The sequence below is a fragment of the Ascaphus truei genome, chromosome 2, assembly GCF_040206685.1.
Source record: "Ascaphus truei isolate aAscTru1 chromosome 2, aAscTru1.hap1, whole genome shotgun sequence".
Lineage (NCBI taxonomy): Eukaryota > Metazoa > Chordata > Amphibia > Anura > Ascaphidae > Ascaphus > Ascaphus truei.
Genome location: NC_134484.1, coordinates 198,762,582 through 198,778,264, shown reverse-complemented (window position 1 = coordinate 198,778,264; position 15,683 = coordinate 198,762,582).

Here is a 15,683-nt window from a genome sequence, read left to right as displayed (position 1 = left end):
TCCACCTCTTACACCCACTCTCCCCCTTCCGTCACTTACACCCACTCTTCCCGTTCCGTCTCTTACACCCACTATCCCCCTTCCGTCTCTTACACCCACTCTCCCCCCTCCGTCTCTTACACCCACTATCCCCCCTCCGTCTCTTACACCCACTCTCCCCCTCCGTCTCTTACACCCACTCTCCCCCTCCGTCTCTTACACCCACTCTCCCCCTCCGTCTCTTACACCCACTCTCCCCTCAGTCTCTTACACCCACTCTCCCCCTCCGTCTCTTACACCCACTCTCCCCCCTCGGTCTCTTACACCCACTCTCCCCCTCCGTCTCTTACACCCACTCTCCCCCTTCCGCCTCTTACACCCACTCTCCCCCTCCACCTCTTACACCCACTCTCCCCCTTCCGTCACTTACACCCACTCTTCCCGTTCCGTCTCTTACACCCACTATCCCCCTTCCGTTTCTTACACCCACTCTCCCCCCTCCGTCTCTTACACCCACTCTCCCCCCTCCGTCTCTTACACCCCCTCTCCCCCTCCGTCTCTTACACCCACTCTCCCCCCTCCGTCTCTTACACCCACTCTCCCCCTCCGTCTCTTACACCTACTCTCCCCCTCCGTCTCTTACACCCACCCTCCCGTTCCGTCTCTTACACTCACTCTCCCCCTCCGTCTCTTACACCCACTCTCCCCCCTCCGTCTCTTAAACCCACTCTCCCCCTTCCGTTTCTTACACCCACTCTCCCCCCTCCGTCTCTTACACTCACTCTCCCCCTCCGTCTCTTACACCCACTCTCCCCCCTCCGTCTCTTACACCCACTCTCCCCCCTCCGTCTCTTACACCCACTCTCCCCCCTCCGTCTCTTACACCTACTCCTCTCACTCAATCCCGCTATCTCAATCCCCCTCCCTCTCAAATCCCACTCCTTGCTCACACTCAATTTCCCCCACACACTCTCAATCCCCCCACCCCCCTCCATGCACACACACTTCCCAAATATGGGACAATTATGCATACCAACAGCCCTTTCAGGGACAACGGGACAATTCACTGTAAAAAGGCACAATCTTGTACTGTATATATGTGATGTCTGGCAACCCTAGCTACTGAGGAACGAAAATCCGCTGCGGTCACGGTTTTTTATTCATCTGAGCTTGCGGAAATCTTAGCGGACAGATTTAATGGCCCATCGGGATTAACACAGCGGGGGTCACTGCGTCTGAATGAGACTTGTGCTGTGTGAATCCTAACGGGGTGCACCTGCCTGTAAGAGACTGAAATTAGTCACTCTACCCGCGCGCCTCTAACAGGCGATCGCACAGCTTTTATTTTATTTTAATAACACAGTATTGAAGCAGGGGAGTCTCCGGAGCTGAACCGCATTAATTTCAGCCTCGGGGACACCCTGCTTCCCAAGTTACAGGCCCCGGTATGGGGTGCCGGTATCTCCACCATGTTTAAATTCTCTTGCGTCACGACCCACGTGACCGGGACATTTAAACTGCAGGGAGATACTGGCACCCCATACCGGAGACTGTAACTCGGTGAAGGGGTTAGTTGCCACAGGGTTGGTGGTTAGGCCTCTTGGGTAGGTCTTGCCCTGTGCCCCCCCTGCCTGCTCACCCCCTGTGTTGTGACCCACAGCGTCATTTGATGTTGCGTCTACATGGCAAAGGGTGCCAAATGATGCCCCGGGGTCATGTGACGTGACGTCAAATAACCCCGCGGCGTCATTTAATGCTGCGTTGTCATGGAGACGAGTGGACACGGAAACCATGTTCCCCCCCAAAAAAACTCTTGCGCCCCCCTGGGGGACACGCCCCGCAGTTTACGCACCACTGCCTTAGTGGTTACTACTGCTAAGGTAATGAAGGAGTTAACCCCTTCCGCAACCCAACCGAGAAGCCTAACCACCCACCCTGGGGCAACTATCCTTCACCCACCCCTTCTGCCCCCAATTAACCAGGTTCTCTGGCTTAACCCCTCAATTGCCTTAGCAGCTAGCCGCTAAGGTAATGAAGCTGCTTTTATTTAATTTTAATAACACAGTATTGAAGCAGGGGGTCTCCGGAGCTGAATCGCAATAGCCTCAGGGACCCGCTGCTTCCCAAGTTACAGGCCCCAGTATGGGGTGACAGTATCTCCCTGCATTGTTTAAATGTCCCGGTCATGTGGGCCGTGACGCGGGAGAGTTTAAACCCTGTGTTGCTATGGGATCCTAACGTCATGGAATAATGTTTAGGTTAGAGAGAAGATTCTAAAGGTTAGGTTCCAGGATTATAAGAGGAGATGAGCCTCGGGGAGAGGAGATAGAGATAAACCCTTAAAGTAGTAGAATAGACTGGGGCCCCCTTCTTTATTATGTTGTAGGTAGGGACAGTGACCTTTAAGTTAGGATTCCAGAAGATGGCTAACAGAATCCAGCAAGCTCCTGAGAGGGGAAAATGACATGCCATAGAGGGCCCTAGAGAAAGGGCTCCCGAGGGTTGGCGGATCGACACTATCCGCATATGTATCCATTTCAGCCAGTGTGGAAGTGGCAGTTCCCAGACCTAAAACAAGGTACCATCTTCACCTGCATAGGATAGGCCAGGATCCCAATAAGGGCCCAGTATAAAATGGGGTATCGCAGATGTCACTCCTCCCTTTGAGTGTTGAGTGGGCACTTATGGAAGCACAGTACTTAAGAATAATAATAACTATGAAAAAACAGTACAACATTGTCTTATGTGTGTCGGCTGTTCTACAGTAGTTCCTGGGGACACAAATAAAAGATTGTTGTCGTACTACAAAAGTTCCGGACACCCATTATTTCCCCCCTTGCTACTTCATTGCCCATCTGCCTGAATCAGCACCCTGAGTCAAGGAAACCCATGCGGATTAGTAACACTGTACACCAATGTAATCTCCCTATAAGCCGGGTAGTGAGGGTTATATACAGTATGTATGTATTAATGTATATATTTATTATCACATTTTAAGTTATGGTGGGTGAAAAAGGCAACAAGAAACCTCCACTGTACAGCATATAGCAAATAAAAAGATCACTTGTGAGCACATTCACATTTCTTAGACAGGTCTGCAATTTTCGAGGCTGTAGGACTTACCATCCAATTTTAAGTTATGGTGAGTGAAAAAGGCAACCTTGAATTCCCCGAATTATTTATCTTCTTGTCCCTTAATTTCAATAGATTCTCCCTTTCCAATTGATCTGATCTGTGTAATGCTTCCTTTTGTATGAACCTATTTTTGATCACTCAGGATTGTTCCAAAAATACATTTCTGTCTGTGCAGTTCCTCTTAATTTGACGGACCTGCCCAAACGGAACTTTATCCATCCACCATGATAAATGACAGCTGGACCGTAAAATGTAGTTGTTGGTATCAACTTCTTTGAAAAAGTTCTTTGTTTTTAACTTGGTATCTTCTACATATATAGTTAGATCCAAAAAGTCTATCTGCGACCTACTATGTTCGGATGTGAACCTTAAATTGGAACCATTATTATTTATGCCTCGGAGGAACCCCTCTGAATCTTCCGCCGCTCCCCTCCAGATGAGCAGCACACCATCAGGACCAGCTCGGGGAGTGTGGAGGACACGCAAAAGAGCCCGGGATAGTGGTTGACACGGCGGGGACCTAGTTCAAGCTCCGGCACCACTAGCTACACCTAAGGAAGCGGGGCGGCTAGAGACTCACGACATCAGAGCACACCACACTATATTGTGTTATATGTTTTTATTATTGCACAAAATACAAATATATTCAGGGACAGTACAAGGAGCTTTCAAAAGAACTATTCATCCCATGGGCAGTACAAAGGACTCGGGCCATCCCTTAAGGTTGGAGGAAAGGAGATTTCACCAGCAACAAAGGAAAGGGTTCTTTAGAGTAAGGGCAGTTAAAATATGGAATTCATTACCCATGGAGACTGTGATGGCAGATACAATAGATTTGTTCAAAAAAAGGTTGGACATCTTTTTATAAAGGAAAGGTATACAGGGATATACCAAATAAGTATACATGGGAAGGATGTTGATCCAGGGATTAATCCGATTGCCAATTCTTGGAGTCAGGAAGGAATTTATTTTTCCCCTTATGAGATATCATTCAATATGACTCTGGTTTTTTTTTGTTTACCTTCCTCTGGATCAATAAGTAAGTATAGAAATATGTGGTGTCCTTCAAATTTGCTGTAAAATTAGAAACACATGATACAAAAATTGTGCAAGATATTTATAAATGGGTTCTACCAAAGAACTGATTCACAAGAGAACAGAATCTCTGAGGATGAATGACCTTTTCTGGCACATGTGATATATTTTGGATACTCTAAAGCAGAGGTGCGCAAACTAGGGGGCGCAAGATTTTCCAGGGGTGAGGGTGCAATGGCTACAGAGGCCCCGCCCCACGCTCTTCCCAAAGGCATTTAAATGAAATGCCGGGGGATCGCGTGAGGCCTCTGCAACTTCCCTTTGTCTTCGGCGACGTGCCACAAAGGCAAAGCGACGTCAAATAATACCGCAGGGTCACGTGACATCGTTGACACCGAAGACAAGGTAAGGAGTGGGGAGCGAGCAGGGGGGGGGGGGGGTGGGAGCAGATAAGGGGACCCTGACTGAAAAGTTTGCGCACCCCTGCTCTAAAGTGAAGTTCAAGATATTTAAAAATAAATTCCATCAAAGATCCCAACCCTGGGATTACAACCCTGGGATAACAGGGCATCCAGGTGTGGGTGATTTATCCGTGAATCTTCAAACCACCTAGAAGACTTGCATAATAACCATTCAGATATTTCAGTCTCTGGGACTTCCTAACCATTAGCCATTTATTGGAGTTTGTCACATCCAAAATTGTATTTTATTCCATGTGTGATCTTTTAATTGGATTTACATCTAATGAGCTATAAAACGAATTCATTAGCAGTAGCATTTTTCACTCAGATATAATCGTCAGTGTTAAATAATTATTGAAAAGGTTATCAAAGAGACACCTTTTTTATCTGCCTTATTGATTGTAATTTGACTTATTTATGAGTACTCACAGTGCGCCTTTCTGTTATAGAAATTCAGTATTTGATGTAGTGTGTCCCATAAAACATATCTTCCTCTTCAGAATCATTATTATTAACTAATGTAAGTTAGTATTTTAAATGAATGAATAGGCCTTCTTAAGAAACTATATGTAACGCCTGTATGCCCGCAGACCTGGCCAGTCCCCAGTACTGAGGTGGGTAAGGGTATAACACGCACCCACAGCAGTGAGGGCGTGCCCGGAGTGTGGTAATTGCGTTTCCGGGCCTGGTGAGTAAGGGTTAACGTTATACTTGCTGAATCCGGGGTGCCAGAGGTCGGAAGTTAATGTCCAAAATCCAGAGATCAGGGGTTGGAGAGAGCAGCGTAGTGATGTCCGAAAGCCAGGGTTCAAGAGCAGGAGAAGGCAGCGTAGTCAAGCCCAAAGCAGAGTTCAAACCAAAGGAATCCAAACAGGGGCAGTGACAGGAACCAGAGCTGAAACTGACAAGGGAGCTAGGCATAGACACTGCACACACAGGAGCTACAGGAAAGCTATGCAGAGCAAGGACTGAGAGGACAGAGAGAGGTTATATGTGAAGAAGGGCCAATAGGGGTGAAGGGAGGAGCAGAGGTTTGAGTGGGTAATTGCAGGGATAGGTCTGTGAGATCAGGGGAGGAGACAGGGAGATAATCGAGGGTAATTGCCTGCAACTGACGGGGGTCTGAGCTAATGCCTGGGGAGGGTTGGTAACTAGAGCGGGTGCGCGCGCCTTCTGTAACCTTGTTATGCGCGCGCACCGCGTGTGTACCAGAGCATGGGGGAAGCATCGCGGAGGAGGCGCTCGGCACGGGAGACAGAGGGGAAGGAGGAGCGGAGGAACCAGGTAGAGAAAGGGCTGGGATGACGGAGGCACGCCGAGGGGCGCGTGTACCAAGATAGGAGACAAGAGACCGGAAGCGCGCATGCTCGGTGAGAGAACCGCGCGCATGCGCAGAACGTGTGCTTGGGCGTGCAGACTGTGCCATGGAGGAATGGCGCAGGGAGGAGGATAGAGATTGGGGATGTAGGGGAGCGGGACAACTAGCCTCCGTGGGACCTGGGGTGACAGGGACACGCTGGGAAGCGCGAGTCCCCCGATCCGTTACACAATAGTAGTCAATAACCCCACTCACCTTGTTTATTGAACCACTGGTGGTAGTGGTAGTACTGTACTCACCTGTAATGTCATAATACATCATTTAGTTTCTTTACAGTATGTTGAAATCACATGTACCGTAGTAACACTTTTTTTTAATAGAAAAGGTTGAAAATAAAAAATACTAATTTGTACTCCATCTTTACATAGTTACATAGACAAGGTTGAAAAAAGACATACGTCCATCAAGTTCAACTTGTGCTAAATGTAGACAACAGAAACGTATCCTATATTTGTATTTACAGTGTATTGATAATGTTGATAATAAATGTAGGAATATTAATATAGAAACTGTTGAAGACATACCTCACCAGGTCAAGAATTCTAGTATTGTTATTATTTGTCTGATTTCATATACATGGAATTCAAAGTTTTGCAAATCTTGTTAGTTTAAATGATCTTTATACACTGCCTGAGTAACTCTTTCACTGCTTCCACACCACTTTCTTGAAGGATCTAGCCTTTTAATTTGGACTTTCTGGCTTAAGTGACCTTGGATTTTGAGCTTGACCTGCTAAACATGAATGTGGACAACTATAAAGCATTTATTGACTATGTACACCTGTGACGGCTGGAAGCTAAGCTTTTCTCTATACAGTATATGAGAAATGTGCTCAGCCGCGTGAGAAAAACATGTTCTGAATCACTTTGTAGCCCTTTCCCTGTTAGTCCAGAAGCATTGGGCAGTAATCTAGGGATGCAAGGTGTGTAACTGGGACAATTGAACAGGTTATTATAATAGCCGATCTGACTGTTTTTGCAGTGGCACTGTCACAGTATTTTCATTTACTTTTTCATATTCACTCTAGAAAATGAAACATTGATTTGCTTTCACTTTACTGGACCAGTATCATAAATAACTTGCATGTACCATGATCCAATAGTCCACATTGAATTTGACCTTGCATTTTCCTACATTGTATTTATCTTAAAATGCTAGAAAAAAAACTATTTTTAGATTTTCACTGCATACTTACTGTTGATATCTTGTCTATTTGCAAGACTTTTATAGTAAAAAAGTCACTTAGCAATCATGTGATCTATTGAAAAATCAAAGAGAGGATCAATGGGTTCATTAAAACAACACAACCTAATCACACAGACCATTTAAATGTCAAAGACACTTTACATAGCGCTTTAGACCAATTATAAATCAGTAACATTTACTGTGCAAGAAAATTAAAGCTATGGCCATGAACTGTCCTTCTACGCCATGTGTTTTGATCTAAACTACAGCTGAGTTCATGTAGACTCATTGGTCATGTAGAAGTGTAGATGTAGATCAGGTTGTAATGCCTTTTAAAAGACCAATATCAAAGCTCTTCATAGATGTAATTACCAAAGAGCTTTCGATATCTCAAAAGTGTCTTGTTAAAGACACAATCCCACTGCCACAACTCGAATAACCTAAATAACTAAACATTTTGCAAACAACTTATGTAATTGGCTTTTTCTTCAGGAAACAAAATCATACTTAAAGCACAAATGTCCATTTTTCAGTTTCTTAAGAAATGAATGACAATTCATTTTAGTGATTAAGATCACGTTTTAACTTCTTGTGTGCCTTAGCGGTTAACCAAGGGGGGTAGGTAGTGTGGTTTTATTTGTGCACTGAATAACCCTATTATAGCCCTTAGTGGTCAGCTAGTCATGGAAACCCATGATTAGCTCACCACTTGGGCTACTAATGGGTTCACATGTAGTTAAATGTGTTGTAGTTAATATTTTATCACCTGCTTTATCCCATGTTAGTTTGTCTTATCGTGCCTATGTATATAATGGCTATAATATACATAGGCAAAATAGGGCTAATGCCAGCCTGGACTAGGTGATATAAAAATGGTGTATTTTTTGGTGCCTGCATGATTTGATAAATATCGGGACTTGATGACTAGCACTGAAAAGACCACATTTCCAGTATTTAGTCATTTTGGTGCTCATCCTGATCGGCTGCAGCAACATTTTTATTATTGTTAGCAGTACATCATTGATGACTTGCACCATACAAATAATGCTTTTTGTGCCTACAATACACCATTTTTTGCATAGCAATGTTTGATGACTCCAGGCCTTAGTTCGCGATTCACTGAAGTTAATATTGCACCATTAAAAAATGACGTGAAATATGGTGATAAATAACGTAGTAATTTACCACTTGTTAGAATAATTTGCCCTTTTCCTTGTTCAGAGCAGGTAGAAAGAGGAAAAAACGGAGCACTATGTCCATCAGCAAAAAACCCACCAGGAAAGCGTTCCCATAATTAAAAAGCTAATTTAATGGATCCAGAGTAAATACAACACACACCAACGCGTTTCGGATCTGTGATAGTCATATCTCAAGGTGAATGCACACATCACATAACAGTTACAATTTATAGTTATCGTGGCATAACGGGGACCAACCACAATCACTTCCGGGTTCGTCACGTGTCGCGGGCCGTAGCCCCTGACCTATGACGTAAACACACCGGATAGTACAACGTGATTGCATAATTGATCCCGACGTACGCGTCACTGTGCCAACAGGACCCGAGGGGTGTAGTGTGCGCATGCACATAGGCACGCGCATGACTACCGCAACATCTCTGAGTACTAATGTGGAGACAGCGCGTGACGTAAGCACGTCGATCAGCACGTGCAAAATACACAATGCATCACGTTGCTATGTGACCGGACCCCCCTCTGTCAGGAAGATTTAAGTCAAAACAAAACAACTTTATTAAACGTACATATTACACAATAATTATCCCATTAGTAAGTACTAGGAATACAAAAAAGATTCAAATCAATTGAAGCAAAATTGAAGATTAAAAACAATTAGATAAGCCAACCACCTCACTTGTAAGGTATCCTTAAATCGTAACACGACTTGTGCAATACTTGTGATGGTTTACGAACAGCCCAGTTATGTAAATATAACATTGAAATATAGTATACTAAACATAGCATAGTTCGAAAAAACCCTTTAGAGAGAATAGAAAATGAGACACTCTCAATAACAATTTCTAGAATAAAGCAATATAATTTCCATTCTATTATATATATACATTGCAAAATCATTTCTTATAATTATCAAATGTTATTGAGACAATCTGTGCTATTGCCTATACTAAAAAGACTTTGAGAGAGACATTCAAGTATCAAAAAGGAGGGGCCCTATGTCCCAGTCAGAATTGAGACCATTGGGGATACGGGTTTGTAAAATAAAAATCCAAAAGAGTTCTCTTCTATTAAGGATATTTAATCTATTGCCTCCTCTGATTGGACGAGGTACATGTTCAATACCCTGAAATGACATTCTTCACGTCACCCATGTTACAGTTACTAAAATGAAGGGATACAGGATGATTAATATCTTTTTTTATAATAAGGCGAATGTGTTCGAGTATCCGTACTTTTAAACATCTAATAGTTCGTCCTATTTCCACACCCGCACTTTAACAAATACACCACGTAAGTGGTATCACAATTGATAAATGAATTTATGTGGTATCTTTTACCTGTATTCTAAGAGAAAAACTCAGACTTGCATTCCATGTATTTACATGCTTTGCACTTTAAGCAAGTGAAGCTTCCTTTAGGTAATTTATTTTGTATGACACTGGCTGAAGAAAACACACTTGGAGAAACATAGTTCGCGACAGTTTTAGCTCTTCTAAAAACTAATTTGGGCCCTTCCTCATAAATGGATCTGCAGCTAACACTCCCCAATGTTTTTTAACTATATCCCTAATTTGATTGGCGTGATTGTTATGTTGAACAACAAAAAAGGGAGAGTTGGAGTGCACTTTGGGTTGATCACGATTTGTATCCAACAAAACAGATCTATCCATATTGAAAACATCTAGAAATGCTTTGTTTTGACTTAAATCTTCTTGACAGAGGGGGGTCCGGTCACATAGCAACGTGATGCATTGTGTATTTTGCACGTGCTGATCGACGTGCTTACGTCACGCACTGTCTCCACATTAGTACTCAGAGATGTTGCGGTAGTCATGCGCGTGCCTATGTGCATGCGCACACTACACCCCTCGGGTCCTATTGGCGCAGTGACGCGTACGTCGGGATCAATTATGCAATCACGTTGTACTATCCGGTGTGTTTACGTCATAGGTCAGGGGCTACGGCCCGCGACACGTGACGAACCCGGAAGTGATTGTGGTTGGTCCCCGTTATGCCACGATAAGTATAAATTGTAACTGTTATGTGATGTGTGCATTCACCTTGAGAAAGGACTATCACAGATCCGAAACGCGTTGGTGTGTGTTGTATTTACTCTGGATCCAATAAATCAATAAATTAGTTTTTTAATTATGGGAACGCTTTCCTGGTGGGTTTTTTGCTGATGGACATAGTGCTCCGTTTTTTTTCTCTTTCTACCTGCTCTGATGTCTACATACTAACGGAAGCACACTCAACCCTGGGTCTCTGGATTTTATGGACTAATCACTTATCATGGATAAAGAACCCCAAGTGAGTCTGTTCCAGTTTGACCTTTGATTTATATTGTTATACAAATAGGATGTTATAATCTACTGGACACCGGCAGGTGTAAATGACTTTGTCCTTACTGCTTTGCATTGTGGGATCATTTTTTACCAGGCTACATCCTTTTGGACATTTAATTAACATACGGTTGTTTTTCCAGCATTATTATTTTGCTACCACAGTTCTTCTTTTAGAGCACCAAACAACACGCTTTTCTCTTTTCCTTGTTCAGAAAGATTCCAATACTTCAGAAGATTGTTCTGTAGACAAAGTTATAGTTTATTCTTATAGCATTACTTACAGAAGTTCAATTAATGATGATAGCATCCCTCTCTCAGATGGTAATAATGCAACAAAGAGAGATAAACCTTTGTCTCTCACATGCTGCTGATGTTTCTTGCAGAGAGAGGTCTTAGGAAGAGAAACCTGATCAAGATACAACTGTATTTATTGATCGCTAACTCTGCCCCCTTCTTCCTCGTGCTTTCTTTAACAAAGAACTTTACTCCATGTTAGACTAGGTCTGAAATCCTATCCCCAAGCCAACATCCAACATCTATTATGCATTAAACCTTAGGCTGCGCTTATAGTGGATGCGATGGCGACAGCGCGACAGAGCGACGGCGCTACCAAAATCCTTGTAGTCACTAGAATTTGATTTTTGCAGAGACGGTCTCACCATGTGACTGCCTATAAGCCAATCAGATAGCTTCTACTGCACCCATAGACATTATCCATCATAAACATTTGTCTCATATTCCTTTGACAGTCATTGTATAAAGCTATTATTTTTGATTATAGTTTAGAAACGAAATTGGATAACCAAAACTATATAGAACGATATATAAACTATGTATTTAACACAGTTTAGGCAGTTTAGGCAGATGGAAGATGGCTTCAATATGGCTGTATATTGTATATCGATTTGTGTGACTATAGGTTTAAACAAACTCCAGTTTGTGTTTAAATAGCACACATTGGCAGCATACAGAAAACACAACTCTCCATTTTGCCTTTTGCTGTTGTCTCCGTTTTCTCTTGTCTGCGCCCCTCTGCCTTCCCCCTTGCTCTTGTCTCCATCCATCTGCCTTTCCCCTTGCTGACGTCACTCCCCCTGTAGCCAGCGACGTCTCCAAAACTGATATTGCAACTTTCGCAATGACGACGTCTGACGTCATCGGTCACGTCGCCATTGCCGGCACTATAAGCGCAGCCTTAACTGCCATTCATCTCTATTGGCTACAATTGAATTCTAAACCTTACACCATATTCTCATTCAATTGTCTTGATATAAGTTCTCATTCATACACTTTAATATAATAAAAAGATTTCTAACAACTTGCGTTAAAATGAAGTTCAAATCTCGCTTGAAGGTTACTGCATGTAATAGAATTTCTTAGAAACCCCCATGGCAGAAAATCCTTTAACAGCAAAAAACACAAGAACAACATACGTCCAAATTCACTATTTCACTAGTGAAAATAGCAAATAGACAAGATATCAACAGTAAGTATGCAGTGAAAATCTAAAATAGTTTTTTTTGTAGCATTTTAAGATAAATACAATGTAGGAAAACGCAAGGTCAAATTCAATGTGGAGTATTGGATCACGGTACATGCAAGTTATTTATGATACTGGTCCAGTAAAGTGAAAGCAAATCAATGTTTCATTTTCTAGAGTGAATATGAAAAAGTAAATGAAAATACTGTGACAGTGCCACTGCAAAAACAGTCAGATCGGCTATTATAATAACCTGTTCAATTGTCCCACAGTTACACACCTTGCATCCCAAGATCACTGCCCAATGCTTCTGGACTAACAGGGAAGGGGCTACATAGTGATTCGGAACATGTTTTTCTCACGCGGCTGAGCACATTTCTCATATACTTGTAGAGCGTGTGCAGCGCACAGCAATAAGTGAGGATAGCAGGTCTGGCAAACGAAGTCCTTAATTGAGAAGCCATAAAATAGAGGGCTGCAACCCTTCTACGCGTTTCGTGCTAGTGCACTTTATCAAGAAGTGCCATACACGGTATCCATGTGTAGCGGTCATGTAAAATGCCTACAGTCATCTCTCCTGCTGGCAGCAAGGCCTGGTAAGTGTGGGCATGCCAGCAGTAATCATGGAGGTTTTCCCTCACACCCTGGTGGGGTGCCCTGTGTATGGATGGGACTGGTCACATGCTCTGACTCCATGGTTAGTGATGTCAGAGGTGTGTCAGCCTCAGAAGTTACATAAGGCACAGCACTGTGTCTAATAGTTAGTTGCTGGAAAGTTCTACCTGAAGTCTGAGTTGAGGAAGGAGTTTGGCTAAGAGGAGTAGTTCAAGTTCTGCTAGAGTGTCAGTTATGTTCTAGTAACTCCATGGGAGACTGTGTCCAGGGACCTGGCACAGGGCAGTGATTCCTGAAGGGGGAATAGTGAATCCCTCATCTAGGTGACATACCTATCAAAGGGGAGCACGGGCGAGATGATCGGCTAAATACACCCATTGTGGAGGGCAGCTATGCCCACCGTGACAATAAAGATGGAGCTGATCAGAGAAACCCCTGTGTGTGAGAGTCCAATGATTACATAGGAGGTTGCACCACTGAGGAGTTCCTCGTCAGGATCATCCCCATGCGGACGCAGGGACCCTGGTGAGGTGGAGGCGCTGCACTGGAACTAGGTGAGACTCAGCACACTACCTCAGCTGCCTGTCTGACGGGTCCTCCCCACACACCATCATGCGGGAGACTCAGGAGTCCTGTAGCCAACAGGTGCACCATCAGGCATATCTACACTGTAATGGGGGCCGGTTAGACCACAGGGGCCAATGTGAGATTGGGTGGGTCAGGCCGGGCCAGAAACACCGTTACATTTGGAGGCGCTGCTGAGATCAGATCTGTCAACAGGACAGGCTCTAGCTAGGCACACTGGGAAACAGGGATAGAGTCTGCTGCCACTCTGTGCTGCGTAGGGACGGACCTAGGGGTGGTCAGGGGGCTGACGGGATATTGTCAGTTCGCAGGGACAACCTAGGGGCCTGAAAGGAGTGAGGGGTTTGGAGCCGGGCTATAGCTGACCGAGTCACCTTGAGGCAGTGCTAGTTGGTAGGATGCCAGAAGGGATAGCCTGTTAACATGGTCAGGAATCCTGGAGAGGGTCTGCGCTAAGCTGACCAAGACAGGTAGATGCCCCAAGTACTGCATGGCAGAGCCAGAGTACCTAGCCCATTCCAGACACTCACCGTAGGGAGCACAGACTGGGAGGAAGGAGTCACAGCAGACACTGAGAGAGTGAGCCTAGCCTGAGGTAGTGCAACACTGGGTCACACCTAGATAAGGTACACATGTGGTGGTGCATCTGAAGCTAATCTTTATTGTACCGGTGTGGTGGCTGCCCCGCAGAGTGGAGCCCCATGTACGATAACTGTTACGAGAGAGTGGAGGATCCGCGTGGGGCGGAGAACATGAAATGGCGGACAGAGGCTGATGGGGAGGGCACCCGTGGCGTGCAACCCACTGAAGAGCAGACTGTCGCCGAGTTATCATTGACCAATCTGCTCTGGAGCGGAGCGAAGGCCGTGGCTGCCCCGTTTTTATCCTGTCTGGGACAGCGAGGGGCCACCCTTGAAGAGTGTGAGGAAATTGTAATAATTGGGGGAGAACCCCGTAAGGAGAGCAAACAAATGGACTTTTTGGGCGTAAAAGTCAATCAAAATGGCGGTTCCCGCTTGCTAGGGAAACCGCATGGGCCAGTCGCAGAAAAAATGGCTGATGCAGGACTTGCAAAGAGCTGGCCGGGAATGGCGCGAACAGCAGAGCCCCGCCCTGATGGGGGGCATGGCGCGAAAGCTATGGCTGCACCGGGATGGACAGTGACTAACTCAGCCCCTGTGCTGAGTCAACCGCTTAGTCTATGGGACCCTCCCCTGATTTCTACCAGGGGGAGTGACTTTCAACTATGGCCTGTGGGAATGCACCCACTGGGCCCAGGGACTGATATCCAGACGGCGCCACTACAGAAAGTAGTTCCGGCCGTAGAAGAGCCGTGCAAAAAGGATGGTTATCTTGCACGGAGGGCGGCTGCCAGGAAAAGGCGGGAACTAGCCGCGGGAAAAGACCCCCACCTTTGTGGGGAAATTGGCGCGAAAACGCTAACCGCGCCCACCAGGACTGAGAGAGGTGCGGCCTTAATTAAGGGGCATGATATTCCCCTGTGGGACCCGCCCATTATTGCAACCCCTGGGGGCGGGTTCCAGCTCTGTCAGAGAAGGGAGGAGCCGAAGCAGGGAGTGGCGGATCCAGCAACTTCCACCAGCCAGTTGCGAGGAACCACTAAGCTGGAAAGACCTTTACAGAGAGTGGCTCCTGTAAAGAGAATGGCCTGCTCCTCCACTGTGGGCACAATGGTCTCTACACAGCCCTACTCAGTGCCCGGCGGGGTGCTAGTGGTAAGGGTGGCCAATACCGAGACGGTGGTTGGGCTATGCCTACAATGCGGGCTGCCCGGAGGCACGGTCAACACGGCGGCACGTTGCCCTCATTGCGGGACTTTGTACCTGTGGCCTATGCCCACATTTATTCCTATACAGCCTGCTGACCGCCCGGTGGACGTGACAAGGCGCTCCGCCGAGTCCCCGGGCGCGCTATGGATCAACCGCGCGAGTCCCGGAGACAAGGGACTGGAGCCGGTCAAGTCGGCTGGGTCAGTAGCGATCGAGGCGGCTGAATCAACCCCCGCGTTCGGGGAACAGAGACTGTCACCCCGCCCGGAGACCCCTAAGTCAGGAAAAGGGGATTACTCAGACGAGGACCTCCGTGAGCTGGCGGTGGTAAAAGCGGAGCTGAAAAGGCAGACCGGAAGGACGACACCCCGTGGGGTGAGTGGCAGGACGTTCCCCGCAGATCGGCGACCCGACCGACGGAGTCCCGCCATCCCAGGACCTGGCGGAGACGGGAGAGAGACGCCTACACCCCTGCGGACGGGTAAGCCAAGCAGCCCTA